Here is a 12,157-nt window from a genome sequence, read left to right on the forward strand (position 1 = left end):
TTTAACTGTTATTTGGCCTGTTTTTAAACTCTCAAGACAAGCTCCATCTTTTTTACTTCTGTGATATCCTGGAAATGCACCACACAGTTACATAAATAAAATGCTCAATAAATGTATTGGGAGGAAACCACTTTCACAGTCTTTACATCCCTTGTGTTCCAAGGAGCAAGATGATAAAAACTTTTGGTCTTTAGGATTTTATATTCATTTTTTAATCTATGTTAAGGAGGAAGTTTCCACACTGAAAGGCACTGGTATTAATCTTCACATATGGAGAGCAGAAGCATATCATGTTAAAGAAAGAAAAAACTCACAAAAGAGGTTTATTTATTTAACAACCTGAACATTCTAAATGGATATAAATCCAGAGGCACTCTGAAACACAGGTTTACCACTGCCTTATGTCCTCAAAGCATTAGCAATATGAATATTATTATTAATACATGCTTTTAACATCACTTCCAGCTATTCTGCATTGCACTAAAAATCCTGTTTGTAGGATACTCATCATAGATTATTCCCAAGGCAGGCTACAAGGCGAAGGAGAAGGAGAAGCAGCAACAGAATCAGAAAAGCCAATAGAGTTATTGAGAGGCACTCCAAGTCTATATTTATAGCTCATTTGCCTTTAATAGCAGATTAGACTTTTAGTGGTAGTGTGTGTTTCAGCAATTCTGCCAGTAAACATTAAGAGGGAAAAAGCAATTTTCTCTTGAGAAACATAGCCCTTTGACACTACATTATTACTTGCACATACATGGTTCAAATCAACTGAAGTTACTTGTGGTCTATTTAGTCCCTTAACCTCTCAAACAGACCCATAGTGTTTGGGTATAAATCGGGTTCACACAAACTCACACAGAATAACTTCTTTGAGGTGGCCAATCATTCAATTAGTTGTTCATCTAAAAATAGAGTCTTATTTTATCTAAATACCACAGTAATTGAACTATAAAAATTCCCTCTGATGGCTAAGAAGAACTTTTTGTTTAGTATTAGCACAAAGTACAAAAAATTAAATAAGACACACATAAATAGAGGTGTGCCTATTAATTTAATTCTAGAGGAGCTGATAAAATTTTTACAGTCAAAGCAAACATAAAAAGTTGAGCTCATTTCTTTGTTGCCTGAATCTGAAGACATCATAGAATAAATTTTTTTTTCTCTGACTATTTAGATAATAGTTCGCCTGTAGATAATAGTTCCTGTTAGATGGCAAACACCACGCTAGACATGAGCCTGGAGCCGGGAGAACTGGAGGAGAAATGAAGCCAGTTGCCTGATTTTTAGTTTATCTACAAAACACAGAGATGGAAAACAATTTTTAAAAATTCACAGGTTTATAACAACAAATTCTTTATTAAGAGACTTAATAAAGCCTGCTAAATTATTTTTTCTCATGGTTCTTTTAGTATTTTCACATACAGCTTTCCATAGGAATCTTATGAGAGCAGGTGTGTGTCATTACTTCCATTCAGGGAAGCTTTAGGATGATGGCACCTGTGCAGTGGCCTATGACCCTGGGCTCAGAAGAGCCCTAAGTTTAGTTTAATGCTATGATGTGTCCGTCTTGAAATTCTTAATAGTATCTAAATAGAGGGTCCACATTTTTATTTTACACCAGGCCCTGCCAATCATATGGCTAGTCCTGCTGGCATTTGACAGACAAGAAAAGATATCAGGAAGAGAAGAGTCATCTCTGAACTCATAGAAACAATTAATTGAATTGTCCAGGGAAGAAAAAGAAAAGATGGCATTTTGTTGGGTCTTTACTAGGACAGTGGGAGTAGATGTGATCTGGGTGACAAAGGGGAAGGAGATGGACTAATTCCCTCCCCTAACTGTACACCTATGTGTTGTCTTTGTCAGAATTCTCATTTTGAAGTAGGGAGCTAGGGTACCCCCAGACTCACGTTTGTCTGTGCCTGACAAAATGCTGACAAAAATCTCTCATGGGAATTTTAAAAGAAAAGGCATGGATTGGGATTAACTAGATAATGCCATAAATAAAATACCAACAGCCAACCTGATGTCATGTGCTTATCACAAAAGCCAACCTAACCTTCCTTTGCTCAACGGGTTCATTGTTGTCTCCTCCATTTGATGGCAGTTGTCTCTGCTGCCTCTGACACTGAAAAATGAAATGCTCTGTGCATTTATAAGGAGTGTGCACAACACTACTTTCTCTGCACTTGCCGCTGAAGTGTGGCCAGCCTTCCACAGTATTCCCAGTTCCCTTTCCACTTACTATTCATTGCATCCTTCTAACCAAGGGTCTTTTTTAAGGCCTGATACAGTTTGGGTGTGAAATGTTCCAGATTAGGGGCTGGCAAACTATGGCCTGAGGGTCAAAGCCAGTTTAGTATTTCTTTTTGCAAAGCTCTTAAAGTAAGAATGGCTTTCACACTTTTAAAGTGTCATAAACTAAATAAACAGAATATGTAACAGGGGGAGTACTGCTATTATATGTAGCCTACAAATCCTAAGATCATTACTCTCTGGACTTTTACAGAAACAGCATGTCAAACTCCGGTCAAGATAGGTTCAAACATTTTCAGAGAAACATGTATACTCTTTAAGTCTTTCCGTGATCAAGAACAACTATGAGAGCATCTTAAAGCTAGCATCCTTAAATTTTTAACAGCTAGACTCACTATTCACAGAGCACAGAAGGGCTTTACAGACTACGTCCTTTTGATTACCTGGACCTTGGAGAGTCTGGACTATGTTAACCTCACCTGAGAGCAATATGTTCAGACCTGCACCCCTTTCTCTCCTTGATTCATCCTTGGCTACCTCTGGTTGATCTGAGTCTTAGACAGAGTCATCAGTAAGCAATAGGCTGTTCATAATCTCTTATTTTCATCTATCCCTTTTCCCTCTTCCTCTCCTAAAGAGCAGTCTGCTCATGGCAATCAAAAATAAGTACATTTTCTTATCAATTACCTATTTTGTAGGCCTCTTCCTACTAGCTGTGGGTCCACATCACACTGAAAGCCTTTGAAAAATGCAACTAGTGGAATTCTCTGGCCCATGCCCTAGATTCTGAGTCAACCCATTTGCCTACAGTGCAGACCTCAGTGTGGAAAGCTATACTTCTTTTTTGCATTTACTTGCTTAGTGGAATATTCTTTTCCCATGTACAGAAAGAGCTCATCAAGCTCAGAATCCTGGCCACCACCAAGCCTTCTCTGGCTGTTTCTGTCACTAACAGATGGATACCCAGCCCTGGGTTGTTCTCTCTCAGCAGCCAAACCATGTTGGCTTGCCCCAACATTTTAGTGTAGAATATTGGAGAAATGGCCCACTGCATTGCGTTGAAGAAGGCTGGCTAGAAACATGCCTGTTTTCAACAGAGAATAGATTTTCACTCCATTGCAAATAGATATTTTTGGATGATGTACTTCAATAAAAATGTGTATTAGGTTTTTCCTTCCTAGCACTTTTTAAGGTATGGATGCATGAGAACGGGGGAGATATATGTAGTTCAGATACGAGAAGATAATATAGTTTAAAATAATCAAAAAGGGAAATATAAACTATTCAGATGCTCTTATTATGTTATTTTAGCTGTTTTAAGCCTGACTGAACCAAATGTTCTTTCCCTTTCCTGACACTTACGATGTTTTTGTGCAAAAATAATTTACTGAGAGATGAACTGGCTCTTCCTCTCTTCTTCCATTCTCTCATTATAAGCTAGAAGGCAGGCCCTTAACCACACATGTTTACAGTGTGGGAAACAGAAGCTACTTAAAGTTAAAGTCTCTTTTCCTGTCTTTTATAAAAACTTCTAAACAATTATGATAGTGAGTGCCTTCAAGGGCAGGAAGGGGAAAGATAAAGAGATTTTCCCTAAGGCTAAAAACACATTGGAGATGGAAGAAATAGGAAAAGAAGCCAAAAAAAAATTTCCTTTTTTAAGGTCTTGGTATCAGTATCTCGGGGATTTGGCAAGACCTGAAAAAGGAGATGGTTTTAGAGTGTTTTTAAGAAGGTTGGAGACCAAGCAGAGGGATTTTTAGCTTTCTCATGCAAGCAGAGTGCCAAAGTAGCAAGGTTATGTTGGAGGTACCATCAAGACTGGTACAACAAGCATCTCATTGGCACTACGGGTGGCTGACCAATGGCTGATGGCCCTAAGGATGAATCCAATGCCGTAACACTGAAGAGACTCTAGGACTGCTGTACAACTCTGCAAAGGCAATCCCAATAATGCTTAACATTACTTTTCTGCCAACCAGAGGAAGTAAACTTTGGAGTCAGAATGATTTTCATTAAAAAAAAAAAGGTAAATGGACTTTCTCTAATATCTGAGTTTATGGACTATGGTTTGAGTTGGCAACATCCTTCTGATTACAGATGATCATGATGAATAGTTAAAGGTCTTGAAAAGAGGGGCACCTTGTGGCCTTTGTCATAAACAAGGTCATTAACTCTCAGCCCCAGAACACCCCTTCATGTTTTCATTGTCTTTGGACTTAATTGTCAGTGATGTTTCATCAAGAAAACTGAGCTGCAGTTTGGAGCCTGGTGCCTTGAGGATCCTCTCCTATTAATTTCACAGGATTATTGCTGCAGAATCTTCTAAATGAAATCTATATTAGGGAAAAAAGGAAACGGTCCCCCTATGAACTCAAGTTTCAGGATGTGTAGAGAAAAATCCCTTTTTCATAGATACAGATGTTACAGAATGTCATTCCCTCTACCTGGTATATGAATCCTTTACCTTCCTGGCCAGCTGGTAGTTCTAGTTGGTCTAAATTTGCAACTGGGTAAAATGCTGAGTGCAAAAAATGAGAAGCCTTGGCTGGAAGAGTCCATCTCAGGTCACCCTGCCTATCTTCCTGCCTCCAGGCAGATTAGCACCTAAATCAATCAATTCACAAAAGTACTGTCTATTTTCAAACAGCTAAAGAATCAGCACTATGCAACTTCACTTTAGTACTAAGTTTGGTGTTTACTAAGCTCTCCCTCTATGTACTTTAACATAATCTAAAATAGTAATTAGAAGAAGAATAAGAATAGTAAAATAAGTTAACCAAAAGAAAATGTGCTCTAACTTAAGCTCAGTTGTTTTTTGTTTTTGTTTGTTTGTTTTTTAACCCTTATCAAGGAGACAACTTATATTAAAAGTGCTCATTTAGGCAATTTTAGACCACTCATTTCATGCACATATTTATTTATTCATTTTAACACAACGTTTTCTTTCTAACTCTTAGGCTGCCTTATTTATTTTGCTTACCTGTCACTCTGTGTTCTATTCCCATTTCATTTCCTCCAAATGGAAGTTTCCAGAAGACTGGGATATTGTCAGATTAGTTAATGGTTATATATCCCATTGCTAGGTTATCAACAGCAATATAGCAGTTATGTACCAAGTATTTCTAAAAGAGAATAAGTTGAATAACAAGTTGATAAATGTATCAAGCATTATTAAATGCCTAAAGCACTTTCAGAGTACAAAAACGTGATTATGCAGCACCCCTGGGTAGAAGTTAAAACACGATTTGGTGTGTTCTAATAGAAAGATATAAGGAGGTCTCTGGGGACATAATCCTAATAAATCTATCATGTTTAATTCTTATTCCTTTTCTCAAAGAAGTTGCTTTGACACTCAATTCCAACTTTTGTCAATGAAAATGACGACACAAGCCCTCAGTCTCTTAAAAAGCAACAAGGTTTGACTTTGGTTACACAATTTCTGTCAAGATTTCTGAGGTCAGTCCGGGACCAACTATCCTATGTTATTTTCCCCTTGAGAAGAGGGAAAAGTATATCTGGTCAGTCAAACCTCCAGGAAATCCACAGCCTCAGAGTGTCCTGTGAAGACACTCCCTTCAGAATGACTCATAATACCTGAGTTGTATTTCATAAATCAGATAATCCACAACTTGACCAATCAAATGGTGGTTATAAGCTCCATCCAAACCCTGTTTGGCTTTTAAAAGCTAAGCTATTCTCAAAAGATAACTTAGAATTCAAATTCCATGGAGCATTGCCAATATTTTCCAGAATTGATAATACTTACGTTCTCCCAGCCTCTACACTGAATAACATATCATGGTAAATGATGACTGGTTAAAAGGGGTTAACCCCTTTTTATGCAAGCTGGTGCTATCTGTGATATTTGTCTATTGGTATGATAGTAGTCCTAGTGAAAACTCATGCCAATTTAAAGGAAATGCTAAACATTCTCCTCAAAGGGCTATGAATGATATATCCTGAAACATGGAAACTGTCAAATTGCTTGTTGAACATTCTGATCAGAAAGGTCTTATACTAGAGTCAGCATAGTGTTCCCACCAGATGGATAAATCAGTGACAGAATGTGAGTGTACATGCACCCATCCAGAAAAGCAGAGAAACAGGGAAGGAAGCTAAATGTTTTTAATCTCTCTCATACTGGAGGTTTATGTTTAAGGTTTCATCTTTTTAAATTATTTTCCTGAAGGGAAGCCACAGAGTAGACTTTGGATCCTTGCATTTTCAGTGGGCCATTTATTTAATATTTTTTGAATGTGTGCAAATAACAAAATAAGGGGTTATTTATATTCTTACACTGTATGCTTCCAAGGGCCAGGAGGATAAATATCTTCTGAGGCACTACAAGTTCAAAAAATATACTTCTACTTTTGCCATACTTTATCAATAGCCACTGCTTAGCAGTTATGTGATAGTTACATGGACTTTCTGACAGTTTCTATTTTTTGATATGTGAATTCATGATTCAAATTAATTTAAGGGTCAGTGCATACCCCACCTTCTTTGTCAAATGGTTTTCATGGCCCAAACCTAAAAAAGGAAGATTTTTTAAATGCATCTTCTTGGCACCTTCATTTACTTCAATTGATTTTTTTTTTCTTTGTAATGGCATGAGAAAGTCATCCACACATTTGACTTATTTACACGATTTTTAAAAATACTGTGACATATAAAATCCAGTAAAGGATTCTGCTTCATTTTATTCATTCTTTGACCCTTTTTCATAAAACATGATTTTGTTGTCCATCTCCTCATTGAAACTTTCCTCTCCCTTGGTTTCTGCCCCCAAAATATTTGGTCTCCTTAGGCCTCTTTGATATTTTCTTTAGTACCTCTGAATTTAGAGATCATTCTCAAAATTCTCCCTAGCACCCAAGTGCAAAGCTGGCAATATAAGCATCACCTATGACCCTCACCTTGAGACTCTAATTCAGTGCGTTTGAGTTAAAAAACCTAAGAATCATAATTTATATGGATTCGACATGAGACAGGGATATACAGCCAAGATTGGAAGCCACTGCCTTTATTTTTTCTTACAAATGCCTTATTTTAGATTTTCACTCATATCTTCAAGCTTGATCCCTCACCTGATTATAGATATAAATAAATATAAAATATGATATGAAAGAATATATTACATGCACATCATGAGCCAGGTACCATGCTACCTACTTTATATGTCACTTTGTTTAATCGTGGTAACAACCTCATGAGTACAGCTGCATTTTCCAGATCGGGAAACTCTAACTCAAAAAGGTTCCATGACATACTCTACTTTGTATGATATTAAAGGAGCAGGTTGACTTAACAGCATGGATTTTTCTCTTTCCATTAAACACTATTTTTTTGACACAAATATAAAATTAATTCTGGATTCTTCCCTGTTCAAGTTGATTCCTTTTTCTGAATTCCATCTTTTTCTGTGCATATTCCTACAACCTTTACAAGGATATGCCAGAAACATTATTATGAGCTAAGAATTATGTTGTTATCATATGTCATCCTTATAACAATATCATAAGCTGAGTACTATTACACAGTTGAGAAAATTAGACTCAGAGAGGTTACGCATCAAGTCCAATGCAGTGAGGTAGGTTAGCAGAGCTGGCATTTACCTGAACTCAGCTGTCTGTTTTCCACCACATTGCTACACTCAGTAGAAAATAAGGACCCTCCTCGTCATCAGACATATAATGAACAGGAGTCAAGAGTGTCCTACCTAACTCTGAAGGCAAAATGTTAAAAAGACCCCACTGCTTCTTAAAACTGATCAGTCCACATTTTGGGGAAAAACGCTACATGGTGGAATTCAAATACAGCATTTAATTCACAGTTTATTAGAACCAGTACGTGTAGTAGCTGGGATCTCATTTCCTAATGAGCTCCAGAAATTTTTCATGATGAATATTTCTTATTGTAATTATATAAACAGTAATATAATCACTGCAATATTTTCCAAAGAGAATTGTCAGGAATGATACAAAATAAATATTGTTATATTACCAGAACTAATGATGGCAATTGGAATATTTTAATGATGTTCCTGTTCCTTTTGTGTTTGATTCTTGTAGGAAAAAACTGGAGGGAATTAGGAGGTGGTCCTATGTCATTTAGAAGGGCAATTGATTTTTTAATGAAAATTAACAATAGAAATGATTTGTTCATAATGATTGATTAAGGGTCATCCACAAGTTCACCACATAAAGAAATCAAGATTGTCCAGGAAGTTTATTATGTACTAATTCTAGTTTGTAAAATAACTTCAGGTCTTAAAACATTGATGAAATTACCCCATCCTTGGAATCTGGCATGCCAAAGAAACATTGTTTATTTTTTACTTCAAAAATTCCCATGTTTGCTTTCATATAAATATGCAATTATTACAAAATATTTTTTACTAATTCTCATGTTTGGGCTCATCGATTAGCTATCTTAGTGTGTGAGAATACAAACAAGGTAAAAAATAAAAAATTTCCTTTATCATTCTTCCTGTTTTGCAACTAATCTTGAAATAATTAATTCCTGGGGGAAATGGAGTTCTTTTGTCTCTAAAAATATAATCATTAAGTTTCACCCTTATTATTAATTTGGCATTTATTGATATTCTAGGTTGATTGAGGATTTTGTTTTTAATACCCAGAACATGCAGAGTTTGAGGATCCTATGGTCAGCAGGGAGGAAGGATCTAACTTTGCTCAAAGAAGAAGAGGAGGAATAAAGAAGGAATGGGATGTTGCAAAGGCAAAGAAAAAATATATATGTGCACAACATTCACTACTGTATAAAAATAAGAGAAGCAGGAGAAAGGTAGGATATAGCAAATGCTGACACTATATGTTATGAGGCTGTGCTTTTCTTAAGGGCAGAGTCCATGACTTATTTTTCTTTGCATCTCCAGCAGGTAGCTTTGCTTAGCAAATATTAGTTACTCAGTAAATATCAGTTGAGATGTTTTAAAAGCTACCATAGGTGTTTACGCATTTTCTCAAATGTATAACATTTTGACATTATTGCGTATGTGAAAGAAATTAACCATAACAACAAATACATCAACCACATGTAGACTATGACTGCAGTGTTAGGTGGACACCAATAACCCTGTGAGGGGGCTATTACTAGCCCCTTTTTCAGATGAGGTAATTGAGTAACAGAGAGATTTGGCTATTTAGCTGAAGTCCCACCTTTAGTACCTGGCAAAGCAAGGAACACCTCTTTGCAACATTGTGCTACTACTTTGCAAATTTAATTTCCAAATAAGGTATAAAGTTTTTTAAAACGCCCTTTTCTTTTATCCCTAGCATCCTTGGGGCATATTTCTCCATCTCAAAATTTCTCCCATGATGTATAAAGGAAAGGAGGGTCTAGGAAAGCTGTCATTGCTGATGTCTTGCTATTGAAATTTCCAATTACAAACTTTTTGCTTGTCTCTCAGCAGATCCCTCATCATTTTCTTCTGACCTCTCTTCTTACTGTGCCTACTAATCCCCCTATCTTTATACCCCCAAAACCCTTGAGTTCATCATCTCTATTCACTCAAGAAACATATGCCAAAAATTTGCTGAGTTCCCGAAATTAGTATTCTTTGTTAAAAATAGAAGCAGGACAGAACATTGCATTTCTCTATAGCCGGGGAAGATTTACTGCATCTTCCCAGGTCCGAAGGGAGAAAAAAGCCCTCTATCTGACAGCACCAAAACAACTAGAGCCATTTCACCTGTTTAAGATTAGACACAAAGGAATATGTGAATACAGTTTCCTGTCAGTGTGATTCAGTCCAGTGCTTCTGAAACCAAGTGTTGTGCAGGTTCTTAATGTTCAAGAATCAAGCCGGCTGAGATGTGTGAAGTAAACACAATAGCTCCTGAAGGAAACGTGTATCATTTTCCCTTATAGATGGAAGGATTTACCTGCCCTGGCCTCAATTTGGAAGAATGTGTAGTTTGACCCTCAGAAATATTCCATCACAGAAACCACTATGCTTCTCTTTGAAATAAATGAATGGGGATCATGGATACCCACCTAGCTTTTACGATAAAAGATCTAACAGATAGTAAGAAATCTGGACTTCCAGTGACCTATATAATATGCCTTATATGCTATTATATTTGTAAAACTTACCTCTCACTTCCAACTCACAGAGGCCTATTCACAAATGATGTAACTTGACTTGCTCAGGGCAAAATATATCTCTGTCCCTGTCTGTTCTGTTACTCTTCCTTCTAGTTTGTCCTAAGTTTTTAAAGATACAATTATCTTCCTTAATTACCTTGAATATAAGGAAAGGTCAATTAGCCCTCTGCATACAATAAAGGCAAGTGTTGTTTGCTTTTTATTCTTTATATCTTAATTTGATTTTCTAAATGTGTTTGAGACTCTGCAGAAATTAACTGATCAACTGGGTACAGTTAGAACAATCTAATCAAATAATGAAGAGATCAGCTTTGCCTTATTGAAAAAGGGCCACTTATTACCTGTATAAAATAAAACTGACCTACTGCTAAATTTACCTATCCCCCATTTTCCAAGTGTTTCCATTATTGTCTCGGCTTGACTGTACCAGTCAAAATACAGAATATTATCTTCCTACTGAAAACTGGTGCAGCAAGATTTCAAAGCAGCATTCTAGATAGCTCACTCATCTACCACTTTCTACAATCTCTTCTGAAGCAAGTTACTTTCTATGCCTGCTAAGGCCATGAGTAGATAGGACAGGGGTGGATGTCCTGAGAAAATACAGTTGGAGGTTGCCAAGACATTGCCCTCATGTGTTATTCAATAACAAGAGAAAGTGATATAGATAGAATACAAATGGACAATAACATGACCAAAACCAAACTGGAGCCAGATAGTGCATAATAAGTATAACTGAGAGAGCAAGCCCAGAAGAATTAAGACTGTTGATTGGAGTCACCTTCTTTTTTTGAGACGTGCCACCATCTAGAATACAATGGATATTTGCTGAACTGAATTTAAATTCCTACACTGAAATATGTGTATATGATTTTTGCACATCTTGCTTCAAGAAAATTCCTCCTTAACATTTGTTTGCTTGTTTTAGTTTAGTTTATTTTAGTGTGTGTGTAGTTATTAAAGAGGTAATTTAGAAGAATGTCATAATCCCAGTGTAAGTGAATTTGATAGTGTTTTTATGGTTTCCTTATTGATAGGGTAAGATATTATGGCATGGAGAAGAATACAGATATGTAGGTGGATTAATAACATATTTAATGAATATATTAAAGTAATGTTGATTACTTGGATAAGGATGAAGGAGGTTTCTAATCATATCTTAAAAGCACTATAATCAGACCTTTCTTGTTCAATATAACCTTTTTGCACTGCTCGTTGAATGGGAAAATAACACAAATTTGTGAGAGATACAAACAGGCCAAATACAAGAACTAAAAACAGATCATGTAAACTGGGTAAATAAGACAAATAAAGTAAGATGACATTTAGTCGAGGAAGTATAAGAGACAAACCATTAACTTCCAGAAGTAGTAGCAGCTAATATTAAGTAAGCAAATACACATGTACTGATTCTTACAACAACACAGTGGGATGAATGTAGGGTTTGTATTTCTACATTCTATGTATGCACGCTGATGTCTTATATGTAGAAACTGATATGATGAAAAATACTTCTTTGATTGAAGCAGAGGAATTACTTGATGACTTATCAAATTAAGAACATACTTAGTCAAAGCATCTTTATAAAACATTGCAATTGCCTAATCAAATCATAACTGGAGAAAAAAATGTTCCTATTTATTTTTCATTTGCTTTATTGAACTTGTTCAAAAATATCTGACATACTAAAACATGCCTTTCATAAAATTAAAGTTTTTTGGTGTTCCCAAGTAAAATAAAAAGGAAGTGCTCTTGACTAAAGGGC

Source organism: Manis pentadactyla, chromosome 1 (genome assembly GCF_030020395.1).
Source record: "Manis pentadactyla isolate mManPen7 chromosome 1, mManPen7.hap1, whole genome shotgun sequence".
NCBI lineage: Eukaryota > Metazoa > Chordata > Mammalia > Pholidota > Manidae > Manis > Manis pentadactyla.